Below are 20,748 nucleotides of genomic sequence, written 5' to 3' on the forward strand. Positions count from 1 at the left end.
AAGTTGCCAACAAGAGAGAGTTCAGAAGAAATCATGGAAAAGGCTTTCAGCTCATTAGACAATTTTCTATTCTCAGGCCAGCCCTTAGAAATGTATTGTGCAACCAATTTTAAATTGTGATCATTCTCATAGGCTTTGGACCAAGAATCCTCCGTAATGTAAGGGCACAATTTGGTGGCGTCAAGGGTGGCAACTACACACTCAACGTCACCAATTTCTTGAAAATCAGAAGCATTATTGAGTGACATACGAGATAAACAGTCAGCACGAAAATTTTTACCACCTGAGATGTGCTTAATATTGAAGTGAAACTCATGTAATTTGGACAAGAGCCTGACAAGTCTTGAAGAGGCTTTACCTAGGCCATCCCCGTTGAGGAGTTGAGTGAGTGGCTTGTGATCGGTAAATAAATCAAATTCTCTACCCCAAATGTAGTTTTTGAACTTTTCAATTGCCCAAACGCAAGCCAATGATTCTCGTTCAATGGTGCTATAGTGGGTTTCGGAATCCTTAAGTCTTCTAGAAGAAAAGGCAACTGTGTGTTCTCTACCAGAAACCCACTGACCCAAGACAGCACCTAAACCAGTCAAACTGGCGTCAACCATAATGAAACATTTGGCAGAATCTTGAAAGGGATGCAAAGCGGGGGCACCAACAATCATGTTCTTGACGTGGGTAAAAGAGGCATCGATCTCTTAAGACCAAGAAAATTTAGAACCTTTGCGAAGCAAAGAACGAAGTGGTTCAACGATTTGTGCATAGCCTTTTACAAAACGGGCGTAATACTCTGCTAAACCCAAAAAGGAGCGGAGGGCGTCCTTGTCTTTGGGAGGGGAGGCCTGAGAGATAGCCTCGATGAGAGAGGACTTGGGTTTTATGCCTTCGGGAGTTAAGGTATGACCTAAGTATTCAAGGGATTGAGAGCCAAATTTGCATTTGTCAGCTCTGACAGTCATGCCAGTTTCATTGAGCTTGCTCAAAACAGAAGATAGATGAGATAAGTGAGAATTCCAATCAGGTGAAAAAAACAAAATGTCATCCTGATAGGCCTGCACCCCGGGAACAGACTCGAAAAGATGATCCATTATTTTTTGGAAAACACTAGCTGCACTAGCAAGTCCAAATGGAAGTTTCAAATATTTGAAAACACCAAATGGAGTCACAAAAGTGGTGAGATCTTGAGAAGGTTCAGTGAGGGGTACCTGATGGTATGCCGAATGCAAATCGATTAGAGAAAAATATTTTGCACCACCTAGGTTGGCAAGTAGGTCGTGAATTTTGGGAAGGGGATGGCAATCAACCAAAATATTTTTGTTTAGCGTGCGAAGGTCGGCACATAGCCTAACCTCACCATTCTTTTTGCGAACGATAACAATGGGCGAAACCCATTCGGAAGAGTCTGAAGGTGCAATGATACCATCCTTTTTAAGAGAAGTGAGCACAGATTTAAGCTCATCCCTGGCACTGATAGGGACAGGGCGAACTTTATGAACAATGGGTTGAGCAGAAGCTTTCAGCTTAATTTCATGTTGAAAGCCTTTGACAGTACCTGGTTGGTTGGAAAAAACATTGGGGAATTTGTCCAAGATTTGTTTGATGTCTGACTCATGATCTGACTCATGATCATTAATGAGGAGACAAACTGGAACAAAAGGTGGAACAGGAGAATAACCCTCAGGAGGATCACCTACTCTAATGGGATCATCCGAACCAGGGACTAGGAAAATACCCATTTTGGCGAGATCTTGCCAGCCAACTATATTGGGACCCTTGGTCGCAACATAAATCTTTGTGATTATAGATCTGCCAAAACACTCTAGCCTATAGTCAAAGTAGCCAAGCATGATAATATCAGACTCGTTAAATGCCTTTGGACTAAGGTCAGATTTGAACAAAGAAATGGAATTGTTCCATTTTTCATGAAAGAATACTTCGCTGAGAATGGTTATTGGAGATCCAGAATCTGCCATGACTGTAACTTCAACGTTCCCAAACAGTGCAGAGCAGTAAGGACCTTTGACTAAATTAGAAGTATCGATGAAATTGCAATGGATAGATACAACCATGTCTTGGAATTCGTCAATGCAATCATCTAAATCAGGACATACAATATTATTTACAGAAGGTCTGAACGTTTTTTTGACAGATTTGCACATACCTTGGAAATGTCCTAATTTTTTACATAAAACACACCTTTTTCCTGAAGCAGGACAAGAGGGGTTATTGCCAATATGGGATTTAGAACCACACCTGTAACAATAAGGGTTAGGTTTTTTTTGTAATTGTCGAAAAGACTTATTAGTGCTAACTAAATTAACAGAAGTAGAATTATCAAATGAAGAAGTATGAACAGAAGTATGAGGTTGATCTTTCTGAAGAGCATTGGAAGTAGTGATGGATCTTTCGATGCTCTTGGCAATGTCAATAGTTTCTTGAAGTGTAGGCTTCTTGCAGCTCAACAGGCGTTGTTGAATCTTTTTGGAGAAACAAGCGAACACGAATTGATCTCGAATGTAAATGTCGGGATTAGATTCAAATTCGCAAGTAGACGCCAAGATTCTCAACTGAGCAATGTACTCCTCAATGGATTCGTCTTCTTGTTGTCTTCTCTTAAAGAAGTGATGTCTCTCAAGCATTTCATTAGGTTCTTCACCATAATGTCTTGCAAGGCGAGATAAAGCTTCCTTATACTCGTCCCAATTATCACCCGCACCACCAGAGGGAGGAGAAGACCTTGGGAGATTTTCAAAGACATGCTGTGCAGCAACTCCCAAGCAACCATATAAGATAGCAACTTTTCTCTCAGGAGTGAACTTAACTGCATCAATTGCTACAATATGGTTGGCAAAAGCTCTAACCCACTGACGCCAAGGAATAGTAGGTTTCCCAGGAAGTTGAAGAAAAGGTGGAGGTTGAGCAAATTGTTGAGAAGAAGCCATTTAAAATGAAAAGTTTCAGAGTTATGGTTGAGAAAAAAAATAATTAAAACAATTACAAGTGCTCAAGAAATCAAACGCATGAATTAAAGCTTATAACGTTAATTGAAATGCAGGCAAAGGTGTGCCTGTCACTGAAAGAGCACACACTTGAAATAACAAATTTTTGTCATGTAAAAAAAAATGTAGCGAAAGATTGAGAAAATACCAGTATTTGAATCCTCAGTATGATGAAGAAATGTCAATAAGACGAAGCGAAGGTCGCGCTTCAGCGTTAAATTCCAGCAAACTGACTCCGTGTGTCAGTGTGTTAACGCCGCGTGTATAGCTGTAGCTAGGCAACCAGCTAAGATGGCTGCCGTGCGTGAGCGTGATGACGAGGAGGCGTGGTGAGGTGAAGCGCTGCAGCGTCAAGTGCACGTTAGGAGGTGATGACGTGCAGGGGTTGATGACGCTAGGGGAATGCTGCGTACTCACGGGCTGAAGCTCGAGGCCAACCGTCACCGTCAATTGCACGAGTTGCAAGGAAATCCAGCAAAATGGGCAGAAAGCAAGCTACCGGAGACTTGAAGTGCAGGTAGATGAGCAGGATTTGAAGATACCGGATGAGTGATGAAGCGCCTGGTGGGAGCCGAGAGGGCGAGCACAGAAGGGTCGGCCGAGTATCTCCTGGTGGGTGTTCGGTAGGTTCAGGACCCGCTCTTCGCCAAATGAAATAAGTTGGATTCAATGGCAGGAGTTGAAGGTTGAAATCTTCTTTATTTTTATAGTAGAAACACCCACAGGAAAAAGCCGCCGCTCGACTCCAGGACTCCGGGCAACTGACTAGCGTTGCCCAGAGCGCTAGAACCGAACGGGGCGATAGAACAAGAAGCAATCCCTCGTGCTGGGTGCAGCACGAGGGTGGACATATACTACAGTTGCCTTACGCTCTGCCACTCACCAGTCCAAAGGAGTGGTAAGACCATACTACCTTTTATCCAAGTCAAAGGGACCATTTACCACCTTTGTCATCTTTTTTCTGAGAATAATACATCTGGGTAGATGGTCCAAAAGGAATCCCAAATGATGAAGGGCGGTTCCGAGTGGTGACTGATGGGTATCTTTGACTATCTGCCAGGGTGTCATTGATTACCATCTTTCTCAGTCAGTTAGATAGTTTATTGTGTTGCTTGATAACCCACACTGTTAACTCATAAAATGTGCCTTCTTTTTGCATGAACTTGCTTTTGTTTTGGTCTGCGACCCTTTGCTGTTTGGCTTTGAGCCTCCTCTGAAGTTCCTGTATCGTTGTGGCAACCATTAAACCATCATCACTGACACTGAGGACTCCTTCTAGGCCCTACAGGACCTTCCTAATCACATTTTGAAATACCTGTGTCAATGAGGATATGCTAAAACTAAGACAGTGGTGCCTTAGGAGGTCTCCATGTGCTGGGAAGGTCGTAATGTATCTGCACTACTCATTGAGTGCACTTACTTTCCAGTCTGTAGAACCACCAGCTTCCATTTGATCAGTTATGAAGTCATCAATGGTAAGTGTGATGTGCCATTCCCGCTTAATGGCTGTGTTAGGCAGGGGCATGTGTATACAGATCCTGATGCTTTCTCGTTGTTTAGGTTTGTGGGCCACCGCCAGTTGCGATGGTTGGGGAGTGGGGCTTGGGATCTTGTCAATGACACCAAGGTCTTACAGGTTTTGTAATTCTGCTCCACAGCAGGGCATAGGTGGAAAGGAATATGATGGTGGCATAGGGTCACAGCTGTGTGTAGTGAAACTGCAGGTGTTCGAACCCAACCAAGTCCACAGAAGAGGTGATTCATGCTGGGCAGTATGTCATCTACACATCATGATTGAATGGCTACTGCAAAACGTATCAGTTGCAGCTCTTCCGTGGTGGAGCAGCTTAGGAGAGTTTCTACACCTCAAATGGCAACAAAACGTAGCCATGAAACATTGTTCCTGTGTGCGAGGTGGCCCATTTGAATTCTTCTAAGGGAAGAGGGTTTGCTTTTCTATATGTGGTTAACTTTGTCTTGGTAGGTAGCAGTGTTTGGCAAGGGTATAGTTCATTGAAGTGCTTTATGCACATTATGTGTCCTGAGGCACCAGTGTCTATCAGGGAGGTTATTGAAGTTCCTGATATGGTGATTTGACACTTGGGTTATAGCCTCCAGCCTCTTTTATGGCTTCTAGTTAAGCATTATATTAGAAAATAATCAATTATATTTACCTTCTTTGTCAATATTTTAAAGAGGGAAAGAGCCCCATTTGTGGGCAGAAATTCCCTCGGCCGCCAATGGGACACTTGCATCTTACTGGGTGAAATCATCATTTGAGATCCACTCTTCGAACCCTTGCAAAGTGATTTGGGCGTAGTGTGCTGAGCATGTTCTACCTTTGGCTGGGCAGTCCTATAGTAGATGTGCGGGCAATCCACAGTACCCACACAGTACCCTAGTCATCACACAAACCGTAGTTTTTGGCGGGAGACCACACCAGCCATCCTTTTCCAATGGTTGCAGCAGTCTTTATCGTTTTATGTTCGCTCACCTCCTCTCAAATTGACCTTTGCTGATTATGCTCCCCATCTGGTTAGCCCTGTCATTGGACAACTCATAAGATCTGATGAAGGTAGAATTTCACCCAATAGCATTCTCGGCTTGCAGAGTATGTGCTGTCAGAGAGCAGCCGAGGTACATCCTTGGATAAGCTGCACCCTGGCTTCCTTATGGGGGGCATCATTAGTACAGGTGCTTGCTAGTTCATGAAGTCTTGCATAGGGAAGATTTCAGTTGAGTCTCCCTCAGGCTGATCAGCTTGTAGCTTTGAAAATAGGATTCATCTTGGGGTTAAGGAACAGATTAAGTTCCATGATTGCTCCATCATAATCTTTTCCACCGCCTGTGTTGGGGAGATCCTGGACGAGCTTGAATATTTTCTCCTGTATAGTGAAGAAGCAACTTTTTTGCTTCCCCATCCCTCTCCTTTGTAGTTTTGAAGTGGTTGTTGATGCAGGCAACCCAGTTGTGCCAGCAAGGCATCCCTGTCATAAGCTCACCCAGCTTTATAAAGGGGGCTAATGGATTGGCTGATCCTCCTCCTGGACGTATGGGTCTGTATGGCTTGCGGACATCATGACATTGTACACCATTGGTAAGGCACTGGGCATTTATTTGTGCACTGCCACCCCCTGGAGTGCCTGGCTCATTATCTTGCAGTGCGCCCTTCGTTGTAAACACAGTGACTGGGGGCGAAATGGCCTCTTCTTTTCTATTTTTTTGGTTGTTTTCTATTTCCCTGTATTATTTATGCCCATTTTTGTTTTTATATAGTCTCTTTCCATTGCATTGTTGAAGTTCTCCCTGGTGTGCCGGCAAATACACTTTGCAATAGTCTCTCGATTGAGCTTTATCATGCCAGTGCTGTTGCCAAATTAGGCAAGCGTTGACAACGCCAATAGGTCTTTCTTATGAATACACTGTCAAGCCAGACCTAAAAGTCAGTGTATGTTAAAAACTGCCTCCTCCTATCTGTTCTCTGCCACAGAAAAACACCATCAATCATGTAGTTATCTAAGACACTGTAATAGCGTTACAATGGCATGTGTGTGTGCCCTTTAAAATTCAAGTTCAGGAAACTAGATAAATAAACAAAATGATCACAATATTGTAGAGGACAAGCGCTTTTTAGGTCGAAGCCTACCAGCCAGTGGCACTGTCTGGTTATGAAAATACTTCTTTGGGACATTCTGAAAGCTTCACTGGGAATGCAATCCGTCCATTGCTCCCCATTGCTTTGTAACGCACATTTGCTTATTTTCTATTTGCTGGCTTTCTTTGAGGCTGTCCAGCATGTCTATGTCCCTCCTCTCATGGAGCATAGCCTGTTCACCACTTCTATGACTAGCTCCTTGTATTCTTCAGTGAGTGCTTGCTTTCTGTAAATAGGCCTTTAAATGTTGTTCTAATCTTGTCACATTTGATGTGCATTCAAAGAAAGAGGTTAAATGTCAGGCTCTGTCTTTAAAGGGATCTTGGTGTTTATTTTTCTTTCTCTGACTTTAAAGTGAGAGGGTTTATGTGAAAATATTGGAGGTGGGAAATCAGATTTTTTCTAGCATAGAGCAAAATTTTCTCAGTTTTCTCAGTTCGTTGGCCGACACGCTGCCCCAGGTTGGGCCAAACATAGAGACGATGGAAATAAATATCTCGAACTGGCTCGTGAATGCCAGTAATAAACATGCCCCTCTCACAAGATTAAAAACCTCCCGACGCTCTGATGCTACCAGATGGTTCTCTACTGAACTTAAAGATCAGAAGCTACGGCTCCGCAAATTGGAGAGACAGTGGCGTGTAAAGTATGGCCAGGAAGAACGACTGATTTATGTGAATGCTAGGAAAGAGAATAAAAAAAACATCTTGGCAGCCAAAGCTGCCCATTTTTCTAGTCGCATTACCAATTCAAATAATAATTCAAAAGAGATTTTTAATATTGTCGATGAACTCTCTAATTCAGAGAGGATATTATTGAAGGTGGCACCATCACAGGAATTATGTAATTCCCTCAATGATTATTTCATTGACAAGATTATAACTATTAAAAATAATATTCCCAAACGTTCCGTTGTACCTAGTTCTGATGATCAGTTTAAAAACACTCATACGTTAAGTCATTTTCCCAATATTGACCTGGAAATTTTTTATAAGCTCCTAATGAAGGTAAAATCAGGAGCTCCATCTGACTGTTGTCCGCCGCATATCCTCAAAGACTGTTTTTTGGCTTTTCCCAGCCCCATACTGGCTCTAATGAATGAGTATCTCTCCGAGGGGAAAGTCCCCTCGGCCTTCAAGAAGGCTATAGTCGTTCCCCTTTTGAAGAAACTCGGGGCAGATCCTACATTGCTACCCAATTATCGCCCGATTTCTTTGCTGCCTTTTGTCGCAAAGCTACTGGAAACTCATGTAGCAAATTGTCTATCTGACTTTCTAGAGGAGTCTGGATATCTCGACCCCCACCAGGCAGGCTTCCGGCCAGCACATTCGACGGAAGCGGTCATAGTGGCGGTGTTGGATACTCTCAGAGATTACGTGGATGGGGGCTCCCCACAGGCACTGGTACTATTAGATCTCTCAGCCGCGTTCGACACGGTCGACCATGAAATTCTGGTGGACCGCGTCGAACTGGCCGGTGTCCAGGTGGGCGGCTGCCTGTTGGCTGTCGTCTTATCTGAATGACAGGTCTCAGGCAGTACGTCAAGGGCCCTACATTGCCCCCTCCCCCCCCCATAAAACCATATGTGGGGTTCCTCAGGGCTCAGCACTGTCACCTCACTTATTTAACATCTATATCTCCCCTTTGATTCGATCACTGAAGATGAGAAACGTGACAGTTGTCAACTACGCAGATGATCTGCAGCTGGTCCTTGAGATCGATGGCTCCGAACGTTCAGTGGCGGACCTCCATGAAACACTGCTGTTTATACAACAGTGGATGGACGGTAACCATCTGAAACTGAACCCGGGCAAGACAGAGCTTGTCTTGACCGGGGACAGTGGTAAATTCTGGGGTCCTCACTACTGGCCCACGGAGCTCGGTCCATCCCCCTTCCCTGCTAGCTCGGCAAAAACGCTAGGAGTTTCCCTTGACAAGGAACTAACACTGAAATATCAGGTGGGCATTGTGATTTCAAAGTGCTTCTTTCAGATGCGCAAGATCCGGAAAATCCACCGCTTTTTCACTCAGGACGCTCTGGTCCGGATTATAATGGCCACTGTCATATGCCATTTGGACTATGCGAATTCTGTATACCTGGGGATGCCACTTTATTTATCTAAGCGATTGCAGTTAGTCCAAAACCAGGCTGCTTGGTTGGTCATGCGTCAACCCAGATGGCAACCAATCAGCCCAGCGCTTCAGAAACTTCACTGACTCCCCATCTCTCAGCGCTGTGTTTTCAAAACTGGCTGCATGGTGTTTAAGGCCTTGCATGCCAAAAACCCCGCTTTTATTACTAACCTGTTACCCAGATATGTGCCCAACTGGACCCTTCGTTCTGCCCATCTTTCTCTGCTTTCTGTACCCAAGTTTAAACGTGTGCGTCAGGGGGGCTGCCGTTTTGCGGTCTTGGCGCCTAAACTTTGGAATTCGTTTCCTCTGGAGATTCGGTCTTGTAACGACATCATGCAGTTTAGGAGGCTCCTCAAGACCTGGTTGTTTCGGCTAGCTTATAACTTGGGGTAATTGACAGCTGTAGTCTGTTCAGTCCGCCTTCATTATTTGTCTGCTCTCTGGTCAGTGCCATGAAGCCACCCGGTGTAAGTGCGCTTAATAAATTCCCATTAACATTGATATAACATTAAATTTAAATGTCTGTAAATTAATTGTGCGGATATATCCGAATTAGGAAAGCACAAATGGAGCACATTGTAAGTCAGAAGTGGTGGATCCAAATATTTGAGTATGATCAAAACAATTCAGTACACATTATCATTTGTGCGCTGTATAGATTTATTAGTAAAACTGTATGTGCGAATGTAATGGTAATTTCAATGGAAAATGTGTTGTCTGTAATGGCAGGGCACTACCACATCATGCATACTCCACTCTACGGCACACCACTTTACACCAGTCCATTCTATTCCACTTCACTCTAAAACAATCCAACACACAGCACTCCACTCTAGGCCACTATACTCCACTCTACGCCACTATACTCCACTCTATGACACTCCCAGTCCCCTCTATGGCACTACACTCTATGGCGCTCCGCTCTACGACACTCCACACAACTTTATTCCACTCCTGTCTATGACACTCTACTCTACTTTACTCCATTCCATGCCACTGCACACCACTCTATTTTAACAATCTGACACTCTATGCATTCTGACACTCTATGGCACTTCACTCTATGCCTCTTTACTCTAAGCAACTCTACTCTAGTCACTCCACTCTACTCTACATCACTCCACTTTGCATCACGTAATTTCACTCTATGCCACCGACAACACTTTACTCCACTCTGTGCCATGCCACTCTACTGTATGCCACTCCACTTTGCCATTCCACTCTAAGGGCCACATGCATCATTGTAAATTGCCGTTGCAAAGCAAATCTGCCCCTTTGTGACCACTATTTTTTCATTTGGGATGCATCATCCCAAATGCAAAAATGGCTATTTAAGTAATTGCTAAAATATTGATTACTTAAATTGCGATTGCATTTAGGGAATCACAAATTGCTATTCCCTAAATGCAATGCAACAACCAAAATTAAATTGCGATTTCGCAATTAAGAAACGCAAATTACCATCAATTCAAAGTTGATGGTAATTTGCGAGAGCTTTGAAAAATGCACTTTTGCACAAAAGTGCATTTTTTAAAGTTCTATGTTGCACACATACATGTCCTTGCGGCATGTGTCTTTGCAACATGTGTCGAAATTGCAATTTCAGGGGTGCATCAGGGTGTCCTTTTGGCACTCTTGCACCCCTGAAATTGCTTGCACAATTTGCAAATACCTATTTGGTACTCGCAATTGCGCATGCAATTCCCATTGATTCCTATGGGCCTCTAGGCCAAAGTAATGAATAGGGAGCAATTCCTTATTTGCGAAACACAATTTGCGAGTCGCACATACGGAATGTGTAGGAATCGCAATTTTTGGGCGATTCCTATATGAATAAGCATTTGCGATTCCTAAATTGCGATTTCTTAAAAATCGCAATTTAGGAATCGCAAATGCACAGTTTGATGCATGTGGCCCTAAGCCCATCCACCCTACGTCACTCTACGACACCCTATGCCATTCCACTGTATGACACTCCACTCCACTTTATGCAGTTTCCTCCACACAATGTTACTCCAATCTACTCACTCCACTCTACAATACTTCACTTTACAACACTCCACTCTATACCACTCCACACTGACACTCTATTTCACTCTACACCACTCTATGCCACTACATGACACTTTACTCCACTCTACGACACTACTCTCTATGACACTACACTCTACAACTCTCTATCCGACTCCATGCCAGCCAACTTTACGAAACGCCTCTCCATACCACTTCAATCTTGGACACTGTATTCCCTTCTACGCTACGCCACTTCACTCTACGTCATTCCACTCTACATATCTCTCTCTATGCCACTTAACACCACTCTATGCCACTCCGCTGTACAACACACTACTCCAGTCTACGACACTCCATGCTGCATGCCCCTCCACTGTACCCAACTCAAATCTACTTTTCTCGACTCTACTTTTTACCAAGACACTGCACTCCGCGACACTCTACTCTATTACGACACTCCACTCTGTGCCACAATCTTCTATGCCTGTAATATTTAGCCCTGAACAGCATCCACGCTGTTGTACAACATGGGCGTAGGCGAGACCTATTGGCTTTGCTGATGCTTGTTGTGGAAGAAAACATATTCTGCCCAATCAAAACATGTCCTCTTGGCTTCCAACATGTGCGCAGAGCCAAAGATTCTCTCCTTGTGGTCTTTACATTAATGTCTGTCTACAGCCAAGCTGTCAAGCAAGACCATAAAAACCGGAAGCTGATGTCGGTGATTATTTGTTGCTGCAATCTTCTATTTCCCCACTAGATGGCAGCCTCACGCTTAAATTCACACGAGGATTCGGTGTTTAGTTCCATCGCTTAGTTCCAGATAGCGGAGAATGGCTTTTCGATGATGCGTTTTGGTTGCTAAATTTGACAGAATGTTTTTCCAAGGTGTTTGTCCATTAAGTCTTATCTAATTGGGTAAGCGTCTTTTGCCCTCCTTGTGAGTATCGTCTGCGTTCGTATAGCAAGTATCTGGAGCGAGGGACAGTTACTTGGTGATAACGATTCATGTCCTGGCTTATTTGCCAAATCGTTTCATTCTGGGAGTTTTTTTTGTGGTTCAGTTCAAAGAATTGTGCTAGACATTTACACTTTCCTGCAGCTGGAACATTAACCCTCTGAGCTCTCCTACTCTATTTTCTGATAAATTCGTCTGATTTGAACTTGCTAATACGTTTCATAATGTATTTTCCTGTGAAGATATCATGGCAAAGGTCGCAAAATGTAATATCCTGTGATGTCTTCATTACATTCATTTACATTTTTAAAACCTGAAAAGTCCTACCTCTTTTTGGCCACAGAATGTGTAATGATGTATCTGTGTCCCCACACAGTGCTCAGAGACTGCTTGCGTTTTAAACAGCTTTATTTGAATCAAGTACAACTGTAATGCATATAGAGCGCCGAGCGTCTAACTAGCTGCTGCTCCGGTCGCCAACTGCCGTTCTGTCGCATTCGCGCCCTTCCTCTCATCGCTCTGCGCCTGCGCGCGTGCCTCGCTCTCGTCTATAGCGTGACGCGCCAGACTAGAGCGCAACACCACATATCTCCCCCCTTTGACACACTGAAATTTAAGCTGATAGGAGTCCATCTCTAATGTCCACTCATGTCAAAGTCTCTATATTTTGAAGGCAAGGTGACAGTTCTGCCCATGCGGGTGCGCCTTACCAGGTTACTCTCCTCACCCTCGTTTCCTCCGGGAAGACTCTCAGTGTCTCTCTGATCCTCTCTCTCCCCTTCAGCATCTGGGATGGAGTGGCCTCCCGCTACCTCTGCTGTCTGTGCTTCTCTTTCTCCTCCTTCTACTCTGTCCCCTGAGGTTTCTCTCTGGCCTTCCCCGCTTGTGGATGTCTCTTCTTCTCCTCCTATACGTATCTCCTCTTCCTCTGATTTGGGCCACCTTACAATCCTATTGACTCTCGCGATGCGGTCTTGGGACCACACCTTGCCGTCACTGAGTAGGGCAGCTCTGCCTCGCACCTCCTTGACTTGTAAGGGTTTGCTATACTTGCTCTCTCCTTTCCTCTGCAGGGTGGGAAGTTTGACTCTGACCCATTCTCCTTCCTCCAGCAAGGTTTCTTTAGTGTTGCGCCGCCTGTCGTAATGGGCTGCATATACTCTTTGGGCCTTTTCTAGGTTGTGCTGCACCACTGCTGGGGACCATTTGCTGGTCACAGTTTTTTCTCTCCACACCACATTGTCCCGGGTGAACGGGAGTCGGCCTCTCAGGATTTGGAACGGGCTATACCCTACCACCGTGGGGGTGATCCGGTACGCCCACAACATGCTCTGTACTTCTGCTTCCCAGTCTTTCCCTTGCATGATGGCCGCTTGTATTGAGCCCATTAGTACGCGGTTAAACCGCTCCACTTGGCCGTTACACGCTGGATGGTAGATAGCTGTGTGTTTCGATTTGATTCCGTTCCTCTTCATGAATCTGGTCCATTTGTCTGAGACGAACTGAGGTCCGTTGTCACTAAGTATTGTCTTTGGTATTCCTTCCCTTAAGAACAGGGAAGTTAAGAACTTCAAAACTGTTTCGGTGTCCATGGATTCTTGCACGTCTACCTCCGGCCATTTGGAGTATTTGTCGATGACCACACACAAGAATTTATTTATTCCTCTGTTGTCAAGCATTGGTCCCAGGAGGTCAACAGCTAGGTCTTCCCACGGGTTCTGAGGGTTCTCGAATTTCCCTAGCACTGGTCTGAGAGGTCGGAGTATTTTGTCAGCTCCTTGGCATTGCTCACATTCTCTCACCTGCCTTTCTATTTGAGTGTCCATGCCAGGCCACCAATACATTTGTTTCACTCGGGCTTTGGTCTTTACGATGCCTAGGTGTCCTTCGTGCAGTTGGTTCAATAGTGTCGGTATAAGGGTTTCGGGTGGAATGACTCTCTCCCCTCTGTACAGGAAGACTCCCGAGTCGCTCAGGGACAGTTCCTCCCGAATTTCATAGAACTTCCTCATCTCCGCTTTGAGCCTCCGTTTGTCCGGCCAGCCTGACGTGAGGTGTTGTTTGACCTCGGACTTCTCCAGGTCTTGCTCATAAGCCTCTCCCCACGTTTGCCTGCTTATCGTCATCTCATTGTCAGCCATGCTCGCTACCATCTCGTCCATGTCCGGTGCGGTTGCCGGAGCATCCTCCATGGCGGAAGCTCTACTGAGGTAGTCAGCCACCCTGTTCTGAGTTCCTGGTAGGTATTCAACATCATAAGTATAGTCCAGTAATTTGAGCGTCATTTTCGCAATGCGCGGGGTAGCAGTGTCATGGCCCGAAGACGTCAGGACCTTGACCAATGGCTTGTGGTCCGTTTGGAGTTTGAACCTGGTGCCCCAGATGAATTGCAGGAACTTGCACACTGCCCACGTGACCGCCAGCATCTCTTTCTCAATGACGCTATATCTTTGTTCCGTGGGAGACAGAGCTCGTGAAGCAAAACTGACAGTCTCTACTGAGCCATCCGCCCTCTCCTGTGCTAGCACAGCTCCCCGGCCTTTGTCACTGGCGTCCGTGGTCAGGATGGTGCTGCCTGAGGGGTCGTAGCCCTGCAAAGGGACGGCCTCACTGATGTCTCTCTTCACGGTTTCAAATTCACTTTTAGCTTCAGTATCCCATTCGAACTTTGATTTGTCTCTGATGAGCAGGCGCATCCTGTGCGTTTTGGTCGCAAAGTGTCTCACAAATTTACTATAGTACTCGGCCATACCGAGAAACGACCGTACCTCTTCTTTGGTTTTCGGGGCCCTGGCTTCCTTGATGGCTCTCACGTTCTGTCCTTTGGGAGATATGCCGTGACTCCCAATCTCGTGTCCCAAGTAGGTGACCGATGACATCCCTATTTTGCATTTGCTCCATTCCGCCGTGAGGCCTTTGTCTTGCAGCATGGTAAGCACCTTGGTCAGCTTTTCGTTGTGATCTTCCTGGTTGGACCCCATTACCAGGATGTCATCCTGGAAATACTGGGCTCCTGGTATATCTTTGAATAAGCGATGCATCAACTTTTGGAAGACCGCGGCTGCCGATGCCAGGCCAAAAGGCATGCGGCGGAATTGGTAGCACCCAAAGGGCGTGATGAAGGAGGTGTATTTTCTGCTTGTGGGATGCAGGTCGATCTGGTGGTACGCCGACGTGAGATCAATAGTGGAGAAATGGGTGACGCCTTTTGTCCTCGCTAACATTTCCTCAATTCTAGGCAGAGGGAACTTTTCCACAATGAGACACTTATTGAGTTCGCGGAGGTCCACACATAGACAGACTTTGCCATTGGGCTTCTTGGCTACAACCAGGGGGGCCAACCACTCTGAACTGTCTATGGGCTCTATAATGCCCTGTCTTTCCAGCCTCTGGAGTTCCAGTTGCACGGCCTCACTTGTGGATATGGGGATGTTCCTGACTTTGTGGGACACCGGTGTCGCTCCTTCCTTGAGCATTATCCTGTGGACAAATTTGTCCAATTTTCCTACTGTTCCGTCAAAAACCTTGGGGTAGGATAGTTTCCAATCTTCACCGTTGGTAGTTTGCAGTTCTTCTGTTAGGAGGATTTGTTCCTTGCCGCCGGGATCCAATTTGATTCCTAGGTCTCCAGCATCTCTCCACCCGAGTACAGAGGGGCCTCTTTCTGCCACATACAACTTGCAGGTTGCCGATCTACCTCTGAATTCGAACTTCAACGGTCGATAGCCTATCATGGGAATGGTGTTTTCGGTGTATGAGATGGCACGAATGTCCGGTGGACGTAGATCAGGCCCTACTACGGGTACAAAGTCTCCTTCCCATATGGACCGTTGCACTATTGTCCAGGGAGATCCAGAGTCAACAGCCACGTGCACTTTTACTCCGCCGATGAACATGTCCGTGCGTGGTTTGTCCGTGCGTTTTCCTGTTACTTCCAGTACCTGACCTTCTATGCACAGTACCATGTCGCCGTCTTCCAGATCATCCTCTGTCCCGATGTCCGACGGTGCTGACTCAACACACTTTACCGTGGACCTCTTCCCCTTTTTGCGGCATACTTTCTCAAAATGGCCGACCAGGCCGCAGAACGCGCATCTGGCGCGAAACGCGGGGCAACGTTTGTCCTGTGCCGAGTGGGCTGTGCTCCCGCACCTGTAACATGAAAACTTGCTGTCTGTGGACGGTCGTCCCATTTGCTTCCCTGCCCATCTAGGTTCCTGCTTCTGGTCTCCGTATGATCCTTTTTGCTTGTGTGTGGTTGAGGCCTCATCGATCTTGTTGACCATCTGTTTCTGCGTGCTTTCTCGTTTGGCTGCGTCTGCGCAGCGCTTTGACATCTCGGCTTTCTTTACCATGGCTATGACGTCCTTAAGTGATGTCTCGCTCTGTGCCCATAGTTTGTCCTGGACTGATTTGTTGGTAGTATGCATAACTATCTGGTCCTTTATATACTCATCTTGCAGTGTTCCATACTTGCACGTGATGGCCAGACGCCGTAGTGCGGCCACGTAGTCATCTATTGATTCCCCTGCTTCCTGTTTCCTTTGCTGGAAATTGTAACGGTCTATGGATACACACACGGCTGGTCGAAAGTGGTTATCCAGGTCTTCCAGCGCGTTCTTGAAGACGTCGTCCTCTGTTGCGTCGCGTTCCTTGGGCACTATGTTGGCAAACACCCTCACCCCTTCCGGACCCAGGTTGTGGAGCAACAACCTCTTCTTCCGAGCTGGGGCGTATGGTTCTCCATTCTCGTCCTCTAGCGCTTCTATGTAATTCCTGAAGTACTCCCTCCAGTCTTCCCACTTCATTTGGGGTTCGCCTGGTCTGGGTAGGAAGGGGATGGGAGCCATCAATGCGGAGGACTGGCTTGCCATCTTGGGTTCGTCCTTGGGTGCTTCTACTTGGACCCTGGGGCTATTGGGTGCACTGGAGGCTTCCGCTCCACCTGCGGTGTCTCCTTGGCTTCTGGGGCTGCCTGGGGTGTTATCCCCTGTTCCTCGAGGTAGGTTGGAGGACTGCTCGCCCTCCTCTGGATTCTGGATTGTACCTTTAGTTGCCAGTGTGCTGGCTGAGGGACCCCTCGCCTCCGGGACAGCACTGACCTGTGAGGTGGTCTGCAACTGGTCCTCTGCCGAGTGGTGGTGGTGCGCTGCTGCCACGCTCTATGCTTCTGCGTTGGTGCTGCTTCACATGCGCTGTTCTTTTGGCCTGGGATGGTCTTCCGATGTTCAGGATATCGACTCCCAGGTAGGCTGTGTGTGGACAGTGGGGTGATCCCAGTCCTCGTCGCCACTGTAATGATGTATCTGTGTCCCCACACAGTGCTCAGAGACTGCTTGCGTTTTAAACAGCTTTACTTGAATCAAGTACAACTGTAATGCATATAGAGCGCCGAGCGTCTAACTAGCTGCTGCTCCGGTCGCCAACTGCCGTTCTGTCGCATTCGCGCCCTTCCTCTCATCGCTCTGCGCCTGCGCGCGTGCCTCGCTCTCGTCTATAGCGTGACGCGTCATCGCGTTCACGCTCGTAGACTAGAGCGCAACACCACAGAATGTTGTCCATTAAGGAGAGGTGTGGTTGGGAAGCATGCATACAAGGCATGAGCGGAACATATGCCAGTCATACTTTGGTTCTGGAACAAGTGATGATTAGATGGGGCTATTCTCAGGCAGTAGAAGCTGCTACCAGACGCGAGTGGGGGGGAGGGGGCGAAGGACGGCCGCCTCCTCTCCTGTGTCCTCCGTTATCTTCCTGCAAACTCCCGGCTAGCCGCAGGAAGCACCAGGCTCCCAGGCTGCTCCTGAGCCAATCACAATAATTCAATGTAGCGTTGTTATTGGTCTGAGCGCCATGGTTCGGCGCTCAGATGGGGACTGGAAGGGTTTGCACGTTCCTCACCAGGCTGTGTAATGCAGCCTGGCGTGGAACATGCAAAGTACGCATGACTGTTTGGCTGGCCCAAGAGGGCCGGCCAAGCAGTCGTGCTCGCTTCAGGAGTGAAAACCACTCCTCTCCCGGCCCTGCCAGCCCCGAGAGCTACTGACAGCTTTAGAAAAAACAAAATGATAATACTTAGAATAAAATGATGGTAACAATAGTTATCATTTTATTTTTCCTTTGTTCAGTGAGGCAGCGCTCCTCAGCCTTAGCGGAGGCGCTGCCACTGTTCTCAGGTACATTAAGAACATGAGGAACATTATTATTGTAGGAAGGTAGGTAGAGCCTGGACCAACTTCAATGGGAATAGTGGGAACAAAAATAGTAACTGTTTTTGTAAGAGAACTGTGATGGACTTAGTGAAGTAATAAAAGTGCATTCGCTGCCCGTCCATAGGGACTGAAACCACACCCCTCACCTTTTACCCCTCAAGAATAGCGTGTGTCAGGCCGTGCAAAGGTCAACCTGATAGAAACTCTTCATTTTCAGGTCAGGCTGCCAGTCGCTAGACATGCGCAGGCTCTGGGGCTGCTTGAGCTGAACTTTGCTGGGCTGAAGATGTTGTAGCTCCTGTGGGCGTGAACTCCTCAGCACAGCAAAAGGTTCTCGAGGCCCTCCCCATCTTGACAAGGGGGAGCTTCACTCATTGCCTTGGACCTGGTTTCTTCAGTTTGAACCCAAGTGCTCATTGCCGAGTATCAATTAGTGACCAGCAGTCTCTCTGACCCATCACATCTGTGACAAGGTTGGGACTGCTGCTTCCCCTTATTCGTTGATCACGGGTCAGCAAGTGAGGGAAGGCAGCAGTCCCAACACTCCTGGGATCCCCGAGGAAGAACTGCAGGTAAGTGTAATGATTTTTTAAAATTAATGTTTGGTGCGTGTGTGTATCTTTGAATATTTGGTAATGAGTGTTCTGAATGAATGGATGCGAGTGGTTGTATGTATGCATGTGTGTCCAGGGGCAGCTGCTGTCAATCCAATGTGAGTGGGGGGCGGCGCGGGGGAAAAATAATACAAAATACCAAATAATAAACAAATGTACACTCACCTTTTACTGCACCAGTCCTGATCTTCTGCTCCCGCACTGCACTGCTCCTCTGCCTCCGGCACTGCAATCCTCATGAGCACAGGCTCCCAGACTCCCCACACAATTCCAGCGCTGCTCTCATGCTATTAGTCCCAGCATGAGCGAAGCGCTGGGATTGGGCAGAGGGGGCCAGTTTCTCGCTCCAGCAGGGACTGGGAGTCTATTCCCCTGAGCACTGCTGAGATCTCCAAGGTACAGCCTGGTGATATCAAAGTGTGCATATTCGTTTGGCTGTCCTTAGATGGCTGGCGAAACCTACATGCGCACTTTCAGTGCCACCCACTCCTCCTCCCCATGCTGTGTGGCACTGCGACGTGGCCCAGCTCTAGACTCCGGAACTGGTAGTGAAAAATAAAATAAATAGTTTTATTGTCATTTTCTTTTTCTTCTGTCTTCTGCCTTTCAGCAGTGGGAGCGATGCTCCTCCGCCATAGCAGAGTGTGTGTGTGTGTGTCCCATCTGCTCTCCTGCCTAAAATTACCAGCCACCACTGTCAAAGTGTAAGAGTAAACAGGAAGCTTCAGACATTGTAGACAATGGAGTTACCAAATATGTAGGGGTGTAGGTATGGATAATGCAACAGGTGCAGTGACAGCAGCTCCAGAGATGTGAGGGGCCCACCTACTAAACCGGGGGATGATGAACCCATTTTTCATGTTTTCGCTAGGGCCTGTGGCACCTTTGCTATGCCACTGCAAATAAGGGAACCAGGTCAGTCCTGTAGCCTTTCTCTTATATTTACTATATTATGTTGTACGCATGTATTATTTCCAAATGCAACACTCCTCGTGGTGCTGCAGACTGGGCCAAGGTCGGCTTTGTCTCATGGTGGACACACAATCCTAAAAAAGCAGACAGGTGGGTAATAATCGCACTGGGACCACAAAAGCAAAAACGCTTTTTGAAAGTAACAATATTTAAGACGTGGTACTTAAAATATGCAATGTTTTTGCAATGCTGTACATATTTAGTTACTAAGTGGCCTCAAGCTGAGATCAACAACCACTGTATGCTTTAGGAAACCACACTCTGTCGACACGTCTCCCCTCCCCCTAGAGCAAAACCGATGAGCTGTCCTTGGACAATGAGTGTATAACAAAAACGTGATCAATAACTGCGGTGGGTGAGCACAACTATTGAAAGTTCAGTTAGCCGCATACACGCTCCTCAGCTCAGTGATCATTAACTCCCAGAACTGTAATTGTTGCCTGACATTTGTGTAGTCCACTCTGGTGGCGTGTTGTGTTCAGTCATATTCAGTTAGGAGCAGGCTGGCGTGCGCATGCTCGGCGCGCAGTATGTGTGTACGCAGTGCGGCCTGCGTGGGCATAGTTCAGTGTTGTGTCTGAGGTTGTGAACCGTGCTCCAGATTGTGTGCGGTGATGAGGCCCTTATGGTGGGCACGCGCTATATCATAGGAAGAATGCGCGTGAGAAGGAGAACAGCACATGTACCTTCCCCTGGCATTTCCTTAAAAAAAAATGGAGTGACACCTTGTCACAGAGTCATATTATTATTCATAATTCTATCTCTTATCTATCTTTTTGGTTACCGGTTTATGTATATTTATCCTCTTAATGGTATATTTATAACTTGATTATCTTTTTTATTACAATTAGAACATACTAGTTATAGGATATTGTAGCTCTATTTATAATTAATGCATTCGTTTTTATAATTGTACCCCCTTCCTTCCCTCTTTTTATGTTTCATATGAATATGTAACATTTTCTTGCCTATTGTAATTATTTTGATGGCTTTTCTAATCTATGAACTGTGAATAGGTATTTTCGCTAAATAATATTATTTTCTGTAGTGTCTATGTTTATTGTCTATAAACAATCTTAATAAAATATTTTGAACAAAAAAATATTTTTAATACCAAAGCGGTTTATTTATTTTCACTGGCTCACACCTAGGCACAATCCCACCCACGTATAATTGCCTATGAATTCACACCACC

The 20,748-nt window shown here is 46.3% G+C and overlaps 1 protein-coding gene across 10 annotated transcripts in view; it reads left to right on the forward strand.

The window, feature by feature from the left end:
* The window catches only part of LOC147731260 (UDP-glucuronosyltransferase 1A5-like), a 629,871-nt gene that overhangs the window by 604,064 nt on the left and 5,059 nt on the right, over nt 1–20,748 (forward strand). The gene's annotated exons all lie outside the window — the stretch shown is intronic.

This window comes from Lissotriton vulgaris, chromosome 2_1 (assembly GCF_964263255.1).
Source record: "Lissotriton vulgaris chromosome 2_1, aLisVul1.2, whole genome shotgun sequence".
Lineage (NCBI taxonomy): Eukaryota > Metazoa > Chordata > Amphibia > Caudata > Salamandridae > Lissotriton > Lissotriton vulgaris.